This window comes from Corvus brachyrhynchos, unplaced genomic scaffold (genome assembly GCF_000691975.1).
Source record: "Corvus brachyrhynchos isolate BGI_N302 unplaced genomic scaffold, ASM69197v1 scaffold202, whole genome shotgun sequence".
Lineage (NCBI taxonomy): Eukaryota > Metazoa > Chordata > Aves > Passeriformes > Corvidae > Corvus > Corvus brachyrhynchos.
Genome location: NW_008238132.1, coordinates 6,107,844 through 6,127,947, shown reverse-complemented (window position 1 = coordinate 6,127,947; position 20,104 = coordinate 6,107,844). Strand labels below are relative to the sequence as shown.

The following is a 20,104-nucleotide window of genomic DNA, read 5'->3' as shown; positions in this document are numbered from 1 at the left end:
CACCTGGCAGCAGTGATATATTCAGGAATATATTCAGGAATCTTTGCTAGAAGGGAGAGAAAAGAGCAAACACCTACAACTCCCATGAGACGGTCTTAACATATGTTGCAAGGAATTAATAAGTGATTTGATCCCTCAGCTTCTATGCTCCAGGTGAGTTGGCTGTGGTTTCCAAGAACTAGTGGGACTGCATGTCTGGAGGGATGGTTTTTTATTTACATTTATTTTCAAGTTTATTAGTCTCAGGTATTTTTCCAACAACCTACCTTAGACCAATACCAAGGGGAATATCTTCTGCTCAGTAAATACCACCTGGTTCCAGCCACTAGGACATAAGACTGGGGTCTAAGGCTTAGCAGGTCAGAGAGGAACAGCCACCCACTAACCCCACCACTAGTGCAGCATTTCTTGGGAGTGGAGCAGCAGCAGGCAAGTCTGAGGTCCTTTTGGGCCTGGTGACAGTCAGAGAAATGGCTGCAGTTACCTGCCAGCTCTTCCAAGCTGCGTCTAGCACAGCTTTGAACATCACCTGGACCTGTGATCTGACCATTCAGGGAGTGAATTCATTTCTTTATGAGTCAGAATTGATCAACTGCCCTACAGGTACAAAAGCTGGTATAATTATCTTTCAGCTGAGCTCTAGAGTAAAACTTCAATCACAGAAATAGAGATTTCATAGTGTCTTCATAAGTGTCCTGGTATTGATCAGTGTCTGCGCCTCCAGTAGCTTCCTTTTGTATGCATGAATTTCTAACTTAAGTTTCTCATAGAATGCAAGATTGGGGTCTTATTCTTTTATGGTCTCTTAGGACAGAAGATTACTTCAGTTCCAAAGGCAAAGGAAGAAATACTTTACAAATAAAGGGTAGAAAGTCCCCCAAGCCACTTATTCCAAGTTTGGCACTGAGAAATGTTTTTCATATATATATATGAAATATATATATATATTTATGCAGTATGTGCAAACGTACTACACACAGGATGCAGTAAGAAGTAGGGTACTAATTTGGTATGCAACTAGGAAATGCCAAATTAAGTTTGCAAAACTTCATCAAGTTCAATGTTTGAAAAGACTTGACTTACTTATTCATTAAATTCTAGTCCAGCCTGTTGGTCAGACTTTAGTTACCTGTTTTCTTTAAGCAAAATGTACTCAGTGATTAGACAAGGAATTGTTATTTTGTTTTCACTGCAATTTCCCAACTTTACCAAAACTGTCTTCTCTCAGATACTATTCTCAGTCATATTCTACATACTTATGCATGTTATTTTGTAAAACTTATTCAACAAGGAAGGGTTCCCTCTATAAGAGTATAAAATAAAAAATAAAAACCCCAAGCCAAACCAACTCAACCTCTCTTATACCCTTTGATTTCACCAGTACCTTGGTTATGACCTTTGTGCTGACTCTGTGTATGATTCAAAGAGTATCCATAACAGCCCAGCTGGTGTGTAAACAACTGCTAAAAGTTAGTGTAGCAAAAAACTATGGAAGGATCAGGTGCTGCACAGTAAGTGTGCTCTTAACTTCAAGGGGCATTAGAATTGCTCAGGATTATGCAAAGGGTGAATCAGCATAAAGTAGGTAAGATTATTTTTGTTTTCACCAACACTTGAAGCTCTAAATTACGTTGAGTACAGTTAATTATAGGATAGTTCTTGAAATAAGGAACAACATACTGTTGCACAGGGGTGCCCATATTTATTATCACCTCCTGACAGAGGTTTAAAAGGTCTGCTCATAAAATGTTTTCTAGTTTTCAGTAAAAAAAAAAAAAAAAATTTCATTGTTTCTTATCAGTCTATTCAATTTATCTCTGGCAAAAAATTCTATTTATTTTCCCCAACTTGTGTCTGTTTTACCCATCACAGTAATTGGTAAGCAATTTCCCTGTCTTTATCCTGATCTATGAGATTTTCCAAACAATTTTCTCTCCCTGTCCTGGTCAGGAGGGGGAAAAATTGCACAGCTGGACTTGGGGAACTTGACATGTAGCCAACAGAATGTCCGCTAGAATGATGCTGTCTCATCTCAGAAGTGTGTGAGGTGATTATCAACCATACACCTGCTCAGAAGCAATTAATCCCTGCAGGTGATGACCAAGGTGATCATGCAAGTACTTGCAAGAATAGATGAACCCGTCAAGGAACTACATGGAAATAGTAAAGTTATCATTTATTCTGAGCTGAGCACTCAATTCCCAGCTTACCTCAAAGGCAGAAACTCTGTTTCAGTTCACCCTTTATTCAATAAAAGTTATTTTGCTTTTCTGTCAAGTGCAGCAAATTATTTAAACCTCAACTTTAGTGGAAGGGCAATTTAATTAATTCACAGAGTTATTCTTTTAATTGGATTTGGGTGAATCAACTTTTCTGAAACTCAGAAAAGGGGGTTATTGGCTTGACTTCACAGATGCTATTCTTACATTTCAGCTAGCACCAGAAGCAAGGTTATTTCTCTCTGAGGATGTCATTCTGAGGCAGTGGCATCCACTGCATTTTTATTATCTTGCTAATATAAAAATTCAAGAAAATTGAATGTTAGAATCAAACTCTCTCCTTCCAGATGCATTTTTAAATGATGGAAATATTAATTAGACTGACACCAAATTGATCATCAGGCTATATCCTTAACTGTCAAGAAAAGAAGTCAATTAAAGCAGTAAACATTCACATTTTGGTGATGAAATATTCTTATCAACTTCATCGTGCAACTGTGGTGATTGATCCACCTGAGCTCAGGCTGGTAGTTGACACTGAAGTAATGTCCACACAAGTGTTGTCAGTTCCCCTTTGCTGTATTAAGTAAAGTAAATTCAGTAAAACAGTGAATAACAATCAGACTAGTCTACACTAAAATAACAGTAAGTTCTTCCTGTATTCTAGCAGGACTAGGTGGTTGAGGACATATTACAAAACTAGGACTGAAGCAAATAAAAAACTCTCAATAACAACCTTCTAACCTAAACCCACCATGTCTTGAGATGCAAGACATGCAAGACATGCATTCTATCAACAAGATATGCCAAGGGAAGGATTTTTCTTTATCTTTTTTAGTAGCAGTGAATTCTTGAGCCATTAGGAAGCACGGCTTTATTACAGTCTCAGTTCCAAATAATAGGAGCTTCTGGATGGGGCCGTAATGTAAAAAATGCTCCTGCTTTCACTCCCCTTTCCTTCCCAGTGCACAGACAGGAATGGGCAGGGTGTTTGTGTTTATCTATCATGTGTAAGCCTCATCTGAGTCTGAAACTGAGCACATGGTCCCCGATGGCCCCAGGGATGGTGTGAAACAAGAATAAGACACAGTTCTTTCCTCCAGAAGTTTCTAAGACCAATAAGACAATAAACACTGTAAAAGGAAACAGAATGTAGAGAGGTGAAATAATGCCACCCTGCCTACCCACTGCCAGAGCTGAAACTCTGCTTCTTGAAACCATTGAAAACATTTTTGCACCTGCTTCTACAGGATCAGCAGTGAACAGTGTCAGAGAAAGTCCCTCACAAGTGGGACATTCAGTGTTACCAAAGAGACAGCATATCTTAACTTCTTTAAAAAATGTAAAAAAACCCAACCCCACAATAACATAAAGATTCTCTAACAGCAATATAAGACAAAGCTGGAATTCAGGTAAGGCAATGAATTCGCATTCTATGACTGCACTTGTAAACACCAAGGTAGGTGTTGACATTTAATTTTCTCGCATTTATATTCCTAAGAGAAATTGTACATTCAGTTTACACAGATTTATTGCCTTTAATTGCTTAGCAGCTCTTTGTATAATATTTAAAAGGTCAAAAAAAGTTTTGAATACATATTGTGAGGTCCTGAGTCCCTGTGAATTACAATTACAAAGCTTTTCCTCTAAAACAAAGAGCAGTCTAGATGTGAATGTGCACAAAAGAAATGGCTTCAGAGGTGGGAAGAAGCGGTAAGGGCTGTTTTAAGACATGTGCACAAAAGCACATTTATGGAGGTAAATGCTGTTTTCTCTGGGGGTAGAAATATGGGTGCACAATTGCATCTGAGTTCTTCAGGTGTGAGTTTCTCATTGCCATTCCTAAGCAAAGACCCCGTACGGGAAGGGAGCTTGTGCTTCTGTTCCTAGGGAAGTCTGATAAAATCATCCACTCCCAAACACTGGGACTTAAGGAATGTTTTCCATTCATACTTTGTATTACTGGGAAAATTAAGGGCCTTATTAAACAAAACTTTTCAGCAGAAAGGTTTGCTCTCTTTCAAATGCTTTCAAATTCTGAGGGAGAAACCCTTTCTTTTTCTTAATCAGACAGATATTCCTTTTTTCCAATGAAACATCAGTATTTTTTAAAGAACACTTCTTTTCCAAAGAGTTCTAGTAGATATCTTGTGCCAATGACTAATTATGTAACTGATGATCATTTAGAGGTCAATATACGATCTTGTGTAGTATAGGTTAGCTCTGCTGAAGTCCAACAAGCCATGGTCAGGCAGCAAATTTTCCAAGATACTGTGAAGCCTGTACCACTGCACCACACCATCCTCTCTCTGTTCATGCCAGCCTCTTAACCTGCAATGATTAATCTACTGAGCCTTATACATCTCCTTCCCCATTCAGATCAGGGCTGCATGCACCACTGGCCATGTGAGCACGGGCAGGAGTGTATTCCTTCTTCTAAATTCCTTTGCACATTTCCCACTTGCAAAAGGCCTGAACAGCTTATGAGCTGCCCACTGTGGCTAGATAGGAAATTGCTTCAATCAAACAATTTCCCACTCTGCGATGATGATGTGTACTGCGACTTCAGTGCAGGACTCCCACTGCTAATTTAGCTTAATATGAACGTGCAACACCACAAAATCATTTGGCAACAGCAGTGTTAGGATTCCAACCAGAGCTGTTGCCATGACATGAAGGGGAGTTTAATCTTCTAAACAAGGGAATGATGTTTTAGCTGGAAATGCTATAGACTGTGAAGAATATAATCTGAAAATAAGGATATGGAATTTTTCAAACTCCAGCAAGGACGTTACCAAACCAGTATGAAATTACACTGATCATACTGTAGTTTTTATAAATCCTACCTCAATACTTAATTCAGTACCTTTATTTTGAATTCAGCTTTTCATCTGATTTTGATGGAAAAAGAAATGTCAGAAAATGGCATTCTCTGTGCTTCCTCAGACCTCTGAACAAAATTCACTGGGACTGTACAGGCAGAAAATACAGCAGCACTTAAGGTTTTGTTGCCATCTTCTAGACTACCATATTAAAGCTGGATGCTAGAAATTAGAAAAAAACTTCTCCAGACATTGAATCTAATTCAACACAAATCACTTACTGTCATCTGCTTGTTTTCTATAAAGAGGTAAGATGAAAAAAGAAAATTGTCTCTTTGCTCCAATCTGTTTTTAGTCTACCATTTTCCTTGCTTAGACTTTTCTACTTTCATTTATTCTGTGTAGAGTTCTACAAATGCTTCATGTCTCTGTTGTCCCTTGTTGTACACCTCCACTAACAATCCAATAAATTGAATCTCTCCTGTTGAGTTAAGCCCCTACACTTGTTGGGGTTTGTTTGAGACCTGACATGTTCTGTTTCCATTGTATAATAACACTAAATCGTGTATGTCTGCAGAGAGATAACCCATCTTCAATCCACAGAGCTTCACCAGGTGGGAATGAAAACCAAACAGGACACTCCAACCAAACCTGGGTGAAAAAACTCTACCAGCCCTCAAATCTACATATGATTCCAACCTGCTTTCATTTTTACTAAAGGGCATCTTTGGGGCACCAGCCTTTTACACAGATGAAATTTAAAGATCTATCTAGAAATTTCATTCCCAACTACACTATGCTGGATTTGCTTAGCAAAAAAAAAAAAATATATATATATATCTCACTGTACATTTGCATCAAATATTCAGTAATGATAAGCTAGGCAGCACCTCTCCACTCACAGTAAGTCCTCATCAGATTTCATCCACTCAGCCTGTCCTCTCTCAGGGCATGCTTGCTGCTTTATCACTGCTATTTCTCAATGCCTCATGTCCTCCACAACAGGTCTTCAACAGCAGCACTGCCATCCCCACATGGCTTCCAGAGTGGGCCACTGCTTGGCCAATACCACTGTGGGGAGAGGAAGAGATGGTATCTCTCTTTGCAACAATGCTGTAGCCAAAGCAGGTCACAGCTGAAGGTCTTGCCTTTTCCTAGCCTGGCTTCTGTTTGCTGTTCTGCCATCCTTCAGATCAGGCTAGCTAGAGTGAAGAGACTGGGAATTCTAAATTCTTCAGCAGACCACCTAAAGTGATAACCTTCCCTTTAAGCAAGAAAGTGTTCTGTTTAATTATCAGAGCTCTGTAGCTTGACCAGCTGCTTCTGCAGACAGAAGATTTATTCATCTTAAGTGATAAAAGAGACTTGCTTTTCAAACCAAAAGAGGATTTTGAAAATTTTATTTAAGACAAAGCCTAAACTATTAAGCCGTTCCAGTGTGGGCGTAAAATATAGTACCAGATCTAGTACAATATTTCACAAATAAATCTGAGAAGCTGAGACATGGGACTCCTTGCAATTTCAGATCAGTTTTTGAAAGCAATTTCTCAAGGCTCTTCTGTGGCAGGGAGTACACGTACTCAGAAAAGCAGCATGATGAGTGAACAAAGGAGTTGAACAAAAGCTACGGTAGCCAAATATACAGACTTCTGCAATGAAAACACATCCAGTAACCTATAAAACATACTGATAGGGCTGAAATCAGCAGGTGCAACAAATATAGATAACAACCTACCACAGACCAGGCACCCCATGGGCATAATCTGCCCTGTAAGTCTGCCCAAGCATAGGTTCTTTTTTTTTTTTCCCCCCTCCCCCCAGAAGTCAACAATAATTCAACATTTCTTGAGGTTCTGGGAAATAAACAAGCTGTCAGAATTACACTTGGGGGCAGTCCTACTTTGTTTTGCTCATTTATTTTTATGTGTAGGACTGGGTAAGCACCTACAAATATTGTCCTGCCCGGAGCAGGAAGGTGGATAGTTGCTGGGTCAGCATCTTGGCTGCTGAATTGCTTCACACAAAGGAGCTGCCCTTGCTCCTGTGCTCAAGCAGGCACGCAGTTAACCCTTATGCAAATGCCTGTCCATATACCATGGAGCCTTCAGCTGGACTCTGTGCAAAATAAGATTCCTTGCAGTGTCTGAAACCCTGCCCAAGCACACACAGCTGGAACAAGGGATGGTGGCACCACTATGGCTAATGAATGCAGGCTACCAAATAAGCAAGGAGCTTCTCACCTCAAACACATTTGGGAAATCCTACCACTGTGCTTTGGGAAATTATATTCACTTTTTGCCCTGGATGCTTATGGGTGTGGCAGTGTCAAAGACTTAAAATGGGAAGGGTCAAGTTTGCTTAACCCTTGAATACTCGTTTGTTGGAGACTGTTTCCAGCAGGAAAATCTGGATTGCACATTTAAAGGAAGAAAACCAGAAATGTGGCTAAAATCCTATGAGTAATAGGGCAGCTTTAGAAATATGTAAAAACTGCTCCAAAACAGAACAAAACAAAGCAATCATTATTTTTGCACTCCAGTGTGTTCCTAGTGGGTTGTTTACAAAACCCAGTAGGTTTCTTGATGCTTCTCTGGCTGTAACCTGCTGGGATATTCCTGTGACCCCCTTCAGCACCACAGAGCTAAACCCAAAACCAAATGGCATATAAGGCTTCCTCATGCTAACTGCATCAGTGAGTATTTTTTAGAATATCTGTCATCCAGGAGGAACAGGCAGGATTCATGAAGATGAGGTGGTTTGCACAATTTATCCAAATATTGTAGATCCAACTTCATTCCATGCACACTCCTGGGCTTCTCCTCCAGAGGCTTAATATAACAAAATTGCCCAATCAAAATTTATAAAGAAATGACATTTATTATGTGACTGAAATATCGGTTTCAAAAGCCACGATCGAGAAAAGCAGCACCGAGCCCGGGGTCAGAGCTGGGTGAACACTCATAGATCTGATCTCTATCGCACCAGACCTCCCAAGTTCACGAGTGCTGCTTTGGCTGGTCCCTTCTTATACATTTTTTGGGTAGAGTCCAAATTAATTCTATTCTTCTCATATTCATGAAGTTTTCTTGTCCCGGAGTTGGGCTGCACAAAGCCTTTCCTGGGTCTGATGAATTGTCCATCCTGGGTGATGAGTGGGCTATTTCTGCTGATGGATGGGCCATCTCTGGTTCCTGGAATAGTTATTCTTAGTTCCAGGAATGTCCGATTCCTTATCAGATGCGATGTAGATATCAGAGTGTGGTGATCAAGTCGTCATGGTGCAAATGTCCCGGTGATAAGATCCAACCCCACCTAGGTGGAATCCTCACTTATTGTGAAAGAAATACTTTTAGTGTTGTGAAATTTTTCTCTCAGCCAGGCTGGTGCAGGGATTTAGAAACTCAGTCTCTGTAGGGTCTAATTACATTCCAGTTTTATATATAATAGCACGAATTACATCCTTTATTTATAACAGGCTTGTTTCTGTAATAGCACAATACTCCCCTTCCAGTGCTATAAACTAAAAGAGGAATTCTTAAATAGAGATTTCCCTTAGGGTTCAGAGTCCTCTAGCTCCCCTGAGGGGAGTTTTATCAAACTCATTAAAGCTCATACCTCTGGCAATCTTCTTTGTAACAGTGTCACATCAAGTTATGCCAAGCATATGCTGGAAGACTTTTCTATCTTAACATCTGTTCACTCTGCTCCATCTTACCATGCCACATTATCCTATATCAAGCCCTAGTCTCAGTACAGAAGAATTTCCCAGATCATTAACTGTCTTTCAAGTTAAAAATCCAGCTTTCCCATGTTCTTTGCTGCATCAGGAGGATTCCTTTCTCACCCTTCACACCCAGCAGGTGATTAAGTCAGCTGACAGTGACACATGAGCACTTCTTTTTCCCCCCACCATCCCATAGCTGCCACTAATGCATCACTTCCTGCTACCTGCTTCGCCTCTTCAGTTCAGCCTTCCAATGTAATCATTGCTCTTCCTTCTTCAGCTGCCCTGCTCAAAAACACCTATTTTCCACTGATCCCCAGTCCTCCAAAGCATTTGTCTTGCTTTATCCCCCTCACCTGTCACACAATCTCCCATGCCTTACTTTTCCCAAACCTTTTTAACAGAGATGGGGTTAATGATGAAATGAAACAGCTGAGAAATGGGGAGGGCAAAAGCTTGTCATTCACTTCTTCTTTTTTTTTTCTTCCCTTCTTTTTAAGGGAAAAAATCAAAACACAATTTAAAGGACTGAATATGGCTGAAATTACTCTGGAGGGGACAATCTGTTCCAGTTCAGAAGGTGGTGGGATGAGAGTCCAAGCAAAAGCAAATTGTCTATCTCCTATTGTAAAATGGAAGGAGGACAGTATTAATTGTCTCCCATTCTGTATGCAAGGGTTTGGCAAACTTGTCCTGGCTGCTGTATTACCATCAAAGCTGAAATGCAGACATATGCCCAGTGAGAAACTGTAAAAGCAGAGCAGCAAAAAGGATGCGGGGGCTGCAGGAGGAAAGATTTAAAAGGGTAACTATGAATACAACTGGGCTTAAACACATCTGCAAAAGAAAAGGGACAGCGATTTTCTTATCAATATTTGAAGGGCCTGCACACCAAGGGGAGTTACCTCCTCCAGAAGAAAGGATGCAATTAGGAACAGTGGATGAACTCACAAGGTGAATTTAAACTGCCCATTGTGAGGGGGAGAAAACAAAACCTTTTTACAAAGAAAGATATTTTAGGAAGCAGGCATCCCATTGCCTGGAGTGTGGAGAACTGATCCAACAGAAGCACATTGCTTGCCTCAGTCCTACACTGCCAGGGGCACACAGTAGCTGACCTAACGGGGTTTTTACATCTCTTCACTCCATGTTCTGGATTAAATGACCACAAACTCAGTATTTGTATGTATTTATTAAAACAGTTTACGACTGTACTCCCAAGACAGAGAGAGCTGGGGTTGTTCAGCCTGGAGAGGAGACCTTATAGCACATTTCAGTACCTAAAGGGGGCTACAGGAGAGCTGGAGAGGGACTTTTTACAATGATATGTAGCAATAGGACAAAGGCTTGGAACTGAAAGAGGGTAGGTTTGGGTTAGATATTAGGAAGAAATTCTTTCCTGTGAGTGTTATGAGGCACTGACACAGGTTGCCCAGGGAAATTGTGGATGTCCCATCCCTGGCAGTGCTCAAGGCCAGGCTGGATGAGGCTTTGAGCAACCTGGTTTAACAGGAGGTGTCCCTGCCCATGATTGTCAGTACATGATCTTAAAGGCCCCTTCCAACCTAAACCGTTCTATGGTTCTATGGCTGATTCTCTGCTCTGTGTCCCAGAGCCTGGCATCACTTCACTTTCCTCTGTTGCCAGCACAAGTGCTGCTTCAATTATTTACGAAGGAGTGGGTTTTTTAAAGCTTTTCTTATCCCAATATATTAAATCTGTCTTGGAGTTGTACTACTGTGTAATTAAATTTAATGCATTTGAGTTGGAGACACAAATAAGATGGATGCTGTAGTAGCAGTGTAATGATGGGATTTTTCTCCAGCTGATGACACACACCGGAGCGTTTCCAATTTTCAAATTTTGACTCTAATGGTTCATTCCTGTTCTTTAGCAGAGGGGAATGTGTGAGACAGAGGCACAGGGTGCAAGCACTGAGCTGCTTGTTTTGTTCAGTGTATGTGAACCCAGATCAATAGCTCACACCAGAAGCTGGGTGGGGGGGACATTCAGAAAGCAGATTTTAGGTGGTAATTTGCTATTTGGTTTGGACAGAGTTTACAGATCTCCCTTGCCAGCACACACGGATGTTACGGGAACTTGGAAAAACATATCTAAACATCTACAGAGCAGCAGTAGGATGGGGAAATTAGGAGTCCTGTCCCAGACAGCTGCAGGCAGAAGGTTCACCATTCTTCAGCTTCATGTTTGCGTTTTTCTGGAGCTCAGGAAATTTCCAGTCTGGACAGTAAGGTGGGTAGCACTGACTTACTTATTTTGGAGAACCACCTACAAGTCCCAGTAAATAATGTGCCCCCAAGCCAGGAAGAGTGCAGCCCATAAAATAGGATCTGGATGACATCTTTTTAGATTCACTGAGATAGTTCATGCATTTTGACTCAGGAACATCTGCCCCACATTTTCCAGATTATGTTTTGTGGGAGCTCAGTTTTCCCACACTTCACATAAATGAAAAATCAGTGAATTCACAGTGAGGAGAAAGAAGTTCTTGCTCTTACAGAGTCTTCCTTTATTTGTCTTGGATCAGGCCATTTTCTTTGTTCACGTATCACCAGCACAGGATAAGTCAAGCCGGATGCACCAGTTCAGCAGCCTGATATTTAAGCACATATTTACAGGAAAAAGGTATTCCCTGAGCAGCTTTTGACTCAGGACTCAGACTCTGCCAGGTTGGCAGGGCCCAGGGGTTTCAGCCATTATACAGGGCCACAATACAAGGCTCGTCTCCTGTCAGCCGTTTGGGTGGATGCCCGATTTATTTTCAGAGGCAAATTTCTGGCTTGAATCTTGCATTTTAATGCCATGTATTAAATTAAACACTACGCAGAGAGCATCAAGGAAGCAATTCAGCTCTCTTGTGATGTACTGATTCCACTTACCATGTGCCAGGTATGTCTCATTTCCTTGAAATTTTCAAACACCACCGAACATTTTGATTTCTGTTCCCCTCTTGGTGGGCTTCTTGGGCACAAGGTATAAAGCACAAATGGCAGAAGTATCCTCCTTACAGCAGAAGTGCCTCTTCAAAGTCAACGTGTTTTAGGCACTTCTGTCATTTTCACTCCTAAAATGCCCTTCACACAACTCCTGACTTCAGTAAACAGTGTGTTGCTAAGAAGTGAGTTGTGCTCATAATAACTCTATGAGGCAACCAGGAAAGGAGATGCATTTTTCCCACCGTCTTTTCTCCCTTGGATTGTGCAATCCCTAAATGCCCTATAAATAAAACCAGACACGTATAAACATGCAGGCTCCAACCTCTGCCAAGCAGTCCGTGATGAGACTTCCAGCGGCACCCACAGCCGGCATCTGCAACCCCGAGATCACAAATCCATGTTCTGAATTTGCTCCTCATTATAACCTGTGCAACTAATCATGACTTCTTGCCCACACACAGTTTCTACTGAAAGCACACCTGTCCATTCCAAGCCTTCCTCTACAAAGACAGGTTCTTCAGTTTTCTCTCAGACTGTCATGGGATTTCCATTGTTCCAGGTATTAAAAGTCAGTCTCAGTCAGGAGAGTACAATGGCACATTGCCTCGGGAAATGGCAGTAAGAAGATCACTAAGGACCAGATTCTAGACCTGGCAAAGATAAGCAGTTTTCCTCCTGGAAACACGCTGGAGTGAAAACAGGAGATTTTCCATTTACATTGATTTACCAGTGGTTTGAAGTGACACTATACTCCCTTGCCAAGCCCTCCTTTCCTTAGCACAAACAGGGACATGGGTCTAAGTTACTTGGAGCACTTTTTCTTCTACAGCATGCCTGACAAATATATGGAAACAAAACAGTCTAAGAAATACTGAAGAATAAATGGGCATTTAAATTAGTACTTGATAGTGTATGAAAGCCAAGAACACATTAAAATTTTAAAGAGAGCCCTACAGGACCATGAAGACTTTTTTGGAGGTTTTTTTTTTGCAAGTTTTTGCATTTGAAGTAACAAACTTCAGACCATGGATGTGGGAAAGATTCATTCCTGGGCTTATGAGGGAGATTTTGGCAAAGATTCGTCTGACTCTGCATGCCTGATACCTGACTCATGAATCTGCACATCAGACCATGAGAGATCTTCCTTCCCTCCCCTTTCTTTCCTTCATTCATCAAACACCAAATCCTTCTCTATCTTCCTAGACACCCTTCACTTTATGTTCTGCAGGTCCTTCCACTTTGCAGCAGTCCTTGCTCCTGGTATCTCTTCACCTTATCAAATTGCATGTCCACTTTCACATCTGCATTTTGAAGCGCCTTCCTTTTTGCCCCTGACTCTCTTGCCATGTGAGAGCTGTGGCACAGGTCCCAGTTAGTCACTGCCTGCATGTCCCAGCAACTGCTGTCTGGGCTTTCCAGGATGCCTCCCACCCTTCCTGTGGGCAGCCCAAGGGTGGTCATGAGTCCTCCCTGCCCTTGCAGCCATAGAACTGGCAATCTTGAAGAAGCCTTTCCTTGATGGTATCTCACAAGGGACAGCTGCCAGGGCGCCACAATGTTCTAGCAGCCATCCTCATGAGGAAAATGTACGCTTTGGGAAGTACTCTGATCCACATTAATCCTAGTGCTGTGCCTAGACACACATATCTTCTTTGCTCTGGGTCATGCCAGCACATCTCTCAGGACTTTCTCACAGATGACCAGGGCAGAGCAGCAGCTAACTGGGATTTATTGGTGTGCATTAACTCAGAGATCCTGCATGTACTACAGAAGGCTGCAGTGCCCTATAATGTATTAACAGACACTATAAAAACTTGTGGCTGGAAGAAAGGGGATAACTTTCACCATTCAGCACTTTCATACTCTTAATGGTAATGACTGTTCCCTCATTCCTGCCTCTCACCAGGAGCTCTCAAGGAAGCATCATTAAGAAGCCACATTCCAGTACAAGAAAGACATCAGGCTCCGTTCATTTAAAAGACATATTTCAATAAAGCTAATTTAACATTCAGATCAGAGATGCCCTCAGGGATTCTTGTGCCTGTCCTCCATGGCTCTAACACATAGCTGTAGCCCATGTTTGCACAATATGAGTGTGTAAGATCTGGACATGTCCAGTGAGTGTGGATTTTCCTAAAAGACTCTTAATATAAGTCAGCCTTTTATTGCACTCCACAATACAGTGGTGTTCTGACATATGTTAGAATGATATAAATTACATTACATAAAGCAATCGGTTTTTCACTTGCAGTCCAATTTACAGTACTTGCTTTCCTGGTGGAAATTGATAGTAAACTTGATACTTGGATCCTCAGTGGACTCAAAAATGAGTTGGAAGAAAATTAAATTCAAAATGTTTACAGAGATATCAAACCTCACCGGAAAAATATTTTATATTTTAGCAGTATTCCACTTGTTTCTTTAAGTGATTCAGTGCTTTAAGTAAATATTTTTGATTGCCTTAATTGTTCTAAAGAAAAACATTTGGATTCCAGTGATGTTTAGGAGCTAGAATACAGATAAAACAGTGTCTATTAAACTAGGTAAATAATAACAGCTCCTTTTACCAATCAAGTTGTTGGGTTTTGTGACCTCTCTAGGACCTTCACAGCAGTATTTTGCAGGCTCTGAAGAGAGTACCTGTTCACATGTTGTGTCTAAAAAAGAAGGTGGGAATTAGCTGCATCACTAAGCAAAAAGGACACTACCTATCCTCCAGAACATTTTAATTATAGGAAAATCATTCTGTGAGAAACACGGTATTTAAAATACTGGAAGTTACAGCAAAATATCAGCACATTCTCTTGAGTCAACTAGTTCAGACAGCACAGTGTCTAGATGTAAAAGACAATTTACATATCTGGAGGCAACATAATTCTTATACTGTATTTTGTACATCTGTCTTGGCTTCCACTGTTTTAAGAACCAGACACTACTATGAAGATACAATCAATAGCAGGACATGTGAATTGCCACCTTACATGAAATGAGTAGAGGGTGGGATCCAGCTCAGCAGCCCAATGAATGACAGGCCCCAATTCCACTGCCACAGAATCAGTGGAAGCAATCACCTTTCCATGGAGGGAACTGTTTCTCTATGCACCTGCAATTTAGGTGCACATCTCTCTTACACAGGAAAACTGGATCCCAGCACGTAATGCCAACCAACAGTCCTGGCAAGCCATAGTCACAATATCATGACTGATATTTAAGGGTTCCATCACCCATTGTGTCTGTGTTACTTGTTTGCACCTCCTTGCCAGCCCACATTGCCCAAACAACCTTGATTTAACACTGGACTGTTATGCATAAAGACAACGACTTTGCTTATCTCACACAAAATTAGACCTACTGGGGACTGTCCTTTACAGAACTCTTGCTTACACCCCTTAAAGCTTTTCTAATGGGGTAAATATAACTAAACAAAACCTGATAGCAAAAATCTTAAGTTTGCCAATGAGGAATAATTGCATATTTCTAGAAAGATAGCACATATTCAATAATAGTCATTCATGCACTGCATAATGTTTTCAACTTGGATGGTTATAAATTACATACTGTAACTTAATAACTCTGAAAAATATGCTATCCTGGGAATAACAGAGGAAAAACATAAAAGCCGTCACCTGCCAGATGTAATAGAGAGTTGTAACAAATATCAGCTATATTAATTTGTATATATTTTTTTTTTTTAATAAGCTACTCTCCAGGGCTGGAGCTGTTTGATTCTGACAAATGTATAGAAAGCAAACATTTCTTAATCATCACTTTTGTGGTGCTCACTTATTTCACAGCTCTGTGGTACTGTCTGCCATACACTGGTGAACCCATGAGCCTCTGGGAAGTATAAATATATATGAGTTAATCCCTGCCACCACGAATGCTGCAAATCCAGAAGAGATGACCCACATCTTTGGATTCAAAATTGATTTATTTTCTATTAAATGCTTCCCCATCCATCAATGTCGAAGTGTAAATATAGGAAGGTCCTTATGGATTCATTTTATTCTTGTGTTTCTGCTTATATGCTACTAGAGAAATAAGAGTAAAAAAGTAGCCCAGAGAAATATGGCCAAATCATTGTCTGGAACACAGAAAAAAATTGAAATTTCTTTTGTCTTCCTTTTGTTTTTCCTTTTCTTTGTACTAATAATCAGTGTGATGGAAGTTTTCTGAGTAGGGGAAAGGAAGAAAGGGTGAAGTGCCCCCACCATCTTCTGCAGTGTCAATCACCCAATAAAGGGCTTTTAAGCTGTAAGATTCCCCAGAGATGATGCTGTCTTGGCAGAAAGTTCCCACAAAGTCACCTTTGCAGTATGGTGTATGGTTTGGGTCACCCCGTTAACAAGATGCTATTTCACTGGGTAACAGGAGGTGAGACAGGCTTTGCATGATGACCAGTGTTAATTGTGGGCAGCAAGTGCATCTTTAAGCAGTAGCTGAAGCAAATCAAGTGGAAAATGCTCACTACTGCTTAGAAGTGTAAACTGAGGGGAAAAAAAATAGTGGAAGAGAATCAGGTATTAATGCACGGAATATAGAGCTTTATATCATGGGCTTTGCAGTGATGTGTGTCAGGATGCAATAAAACTTTACCTACGGAAAAACTGGCCAAATTGTAACTCAGGTGACCAGAACACAACATAATATTGTCTCAGAGCAAGCCAACCTATCAGCTTACTCCTAGCAGATCTGAAATGAAAATATTCAAAGCCAAAGAAGTTTTAATAAATCAAAAGTCTGCAGATGCCTCTGGTGGTATGAAAGGTCATTGTTAGGTACATAAATAGTTAATGTTTACAGCTGAGAGCAAGACATGGAGAAGAACCTTTCCCTTCAGGTTTCACTAAAACAAAGCATAGATTTTTAGAGAGGCTTCTTTAATAAGGATGCAGAGTTCCTCCTTAAAGCATCAGAGGCCATTCATTGTTACAGCACAAAAGCTTAGGGACACTCCCCAACAGTTCAGCCTCTGGTGGGAAATTAAGTTTCCACAAAATCAACTTTCTATTCAAGGAAAAAATCAATTTTGCCCAAAGCATTCTGGTTTCCTTTGGGAAAATCCAAACAAAATATTTTCTTTGCTACATGGGCTTGACCCAAACCAAATGTTTCAGTTTATTTTTCAGCTGAACAAGAATATTTTATTACAACCCAGTTCAACTTGAAACCACCTCTGGGTGTGCTGTCATGGTGGATACAAATTGCCCAGGAGAATCTGGGAATAAGACAATTTGCATCCCAGCCAGTTAGCTGGCTCATATGAAAATATTATTAATTCAACAATATTAAAATACCATATTTAGAACAACAAGACTGAAGCAAAATATTTGGACACTTCCAAACAGAAGTCCTTTGTAACTTTTCCTCCCATTAAAAAATGTTGATATGGAGAACTAAATGTTTAAACAGTTAAAATCGCACATGAGAAAAATCATGAATTCTGACTCTAATTTCCAGCCAACTAATCAGTCCATCAGTTTATGCCACAGTAATTCCATTGAGCTCCACTGGAATGACACAACCTAAAGGGGTTGAAGTTACAGTGTTACCTATCTGACCTCAGTACATGCGTTTAGGCAAATAAAAGATGTGTCTTAAGGTGCTGTGGGCTCTTTCTCACATTTAATTTCCCCTTGGCACTGTAAGTATGCTGAGGAACTTGTAGATCCTGAAATAATAACATGGTTAGAAAGGATAACACCCTATAAATCCTCAGGAATATGGCACATCTTTCCAAAATTCATCGATGAATGAGACAATCAGGTTTTTAAAATTAAGATATTAATTCAGCTTCACCTGGGATTGAACAGAGATTGAAACTAGCATTAGTGTGTGGGATAGACATGAAAATGTAGAAAGCTTCAGTTACATATATATAGGTATATTTTCTTGCAACTTAGGAATTACAGTTAAACTGAGTTTTTCCAGCTTTCCCTTCAGCCTCAACTTCGAGTATTCAGTTGTCATTCGAAAGCAATCCAGAGTAAAGCAATACAGACAGCCAGTTTCACAGCAAAGACCCTACAACACCACACCAGTTACTCACCTCAGGTTTACAGTGATCAGGACACAGGGCTCTGGTGCTGCAACACCCAGCTTGCTCCGGATCATCACCTGTGAACAGCAAGGTTGAGGGATACTGCTCCAGCACGGTTTTCAGAAGGCTCATGTCGAGCTGTTCTCACCTCACTGCAATGGCATGGGTCTAGAAGGCCAAGAGGTCTGGAATGAGCTCAACTGCATCAAAAAGAGAGCAGGGATTTTTAGTTATTAGTTCTGGTTTGTAATTGCTAGCCTCTGATTCACGTCCAACAACCCTGATGAATGCAAAAAGAGACACCAAACTGTAGTAGTCTTGACCACAACACGAATTATTCACATTCCACTTGCCTTACTTTTAGATATCAAAGTGATTGATTAACATCTGCAGTTACTAATACATTTACTGATTACAAAATGCATTCAGAGCACCAGAGAGCAATGGCACACTGAGAAATCGGGGATTTTTACACCTGAAACAATCCTGAGAGCACCAAATTTGAATTATGTAAACTAGGTTCTTAACATCTCTTCTTTCAGATAAAAACTGTTGAAAAGCAGCATTTCTAGGAAGTGTTTATGAGCACCATGCCAAGCATAAAAACCCTTCCCAACTTCCCAAGAGAACAGAATAATGTCCTACAAAAAAATTCCAAGCAGAGCTAAGGAACAGGAGAGGGGCTGTCATGAATTTGATATGTTGGTGCCTTCCAGAAATTAAAAACCAATATATAGTCTGTTCCCATGCCAGCTGTGTTTCTAGAGGCTGTTTTCTGTCTACCACAGACCACGTTATTGCCACTTTAAGCTAAGATTTCACTTAATTTACATAGGCTGGGACAGACCACAGCTGTCTGCTTTCAGCCTGGGATTGCAGCTCTGCTGCTACTGACTTGCAAGCTCATTTGTTTAAAATGGAAGATCAGGGGACCTACAGTTTTCCAGAGCTTCCCACGTTTAGGAAAAGCAATGGTCAAGGCTGGTTTAGACATGACTGATCGCCACACTGAAGTCTCAAGGAAGAGCTCATGCTTCGTTTTGCAAAGGGATGAGAGCCCTGGTACCTTCCTTTTGCTGGGCTCTGCAAATGAAGATTGAACGCTTTTTTTGCTTGATACGTGCAATGATACTATGTGGAAGGAAAACAATTTTCAGGTTTTTGGGAGGAGGTGGGACAAGTGACTTCTGCAGTCAAAATAAAATAAAAATCCTGAGATAAATAATAATAAACTCGTCATTATTTGCACATCCAACACACTTTGCTAGAAGATAAAAGATCATGGATTTATTTCTGATATATCAACCTACACAAAAGTGGTTTCTGATTTATCTATGCTTCATGTGCAAACCTTAAAAAGCTTTTCATACACCTGTGCGTCAACTTTACATATGCCAAATTGCTTTCTGGGAGGACAGAGTATTTTTCAGAAGGCACTCAGATCTTGGGGTAGACATTCATGTGTCTACAGCTACACTGGAGTAAACAGTGCAGTCCTTATATGAAGAGCTTATGACTGTAGCTGCAAAGGTCTTAGGCAAGGCAACATTCAACTGGCTTGCAATTCACTTTTATGTTCCTGATGTCCAGAGTAGAGCTGCAGTTTTAAATGAGTCATGGTACACCCCCAACCATAGTGTTTGTCAAAGTCCAACACAGCCAAGTTTGGAAGAAATTAACTTCTGTAGCTGGTATGCAAATATGACTGTAAGTCAATTATCTTACTTCATAAATAGTGAACAGCCAGCATTCACTGATCTCTCCTGCAGGGCAGTGGACTCTTTGCCAGGGTCTTCACTTTGAGTAGTAGCTCTCAAGGTTACTCCTCAAAGTTGAGAAATTCCTTGACTCAACAGATTCTCAGTAAGTGCTTATTATAATTTTAAACTCTGATAGCTAAGTGACACAAAGGATTGATTGTGCACATATAATCCTTGAGACATAAACCGTTGACTAAGTCTGGGACTAAGTTTGGAATTAGGCACACATACATTCCCTTCTGAGAAGGAGCTTAGAACGCAAGGAGGTCTTTTCTGAACTTCGTGACTCAACTGGAGAGTCTCCTTCCCTCCCTGTTTTGTCTGACCCTGTCCTCTATGCCATAAATAATCAAGTGCACCTTGTCATCGGATCTTATTAAACCTGTCACATTTGCCATCAAACTTTCCAAAACCACTGGGTTATATCAATAAACATATTGCTACTTCTTTCTTAGGAGTGACATCCATGACACACCCTTGACTACTACATTATAGCTGTCAGAGCCCAGAGCCAGCCTTCCAGGAGAACAACAGGACACCTGGGTTCCTCACAAAGGTTGTATGTAGCCCTAGCCAAGGGGT

The 20,104-nt window shown here is 40.6% G+C and overlaps 1 long non-coding RNA gene across 3 annotated transcripts in view; it reads right to left on the bottom strand.

Annotated features, from left to right (window-relative positions):
- LOC108446601 overlaps positions 1 to 20,104 on the bottom strand; it is a 72,498-nt gene that overhangs the window by 47,897 nt on the left and 4,497 nt on the right. For all 3 annotated transcript variants that reach the window (XR_001861827.1, XR_001861828.1, XR_001861829.1), the window contains exon 2: positions 17,772 to 17,962. This is a non-coding gene — a long non-coding RNA (uncharacterized LOC108446601). The remainder of the gene's footprint in view (positions 1 to 17,771; positions 17,963 to 20,104) is intronic.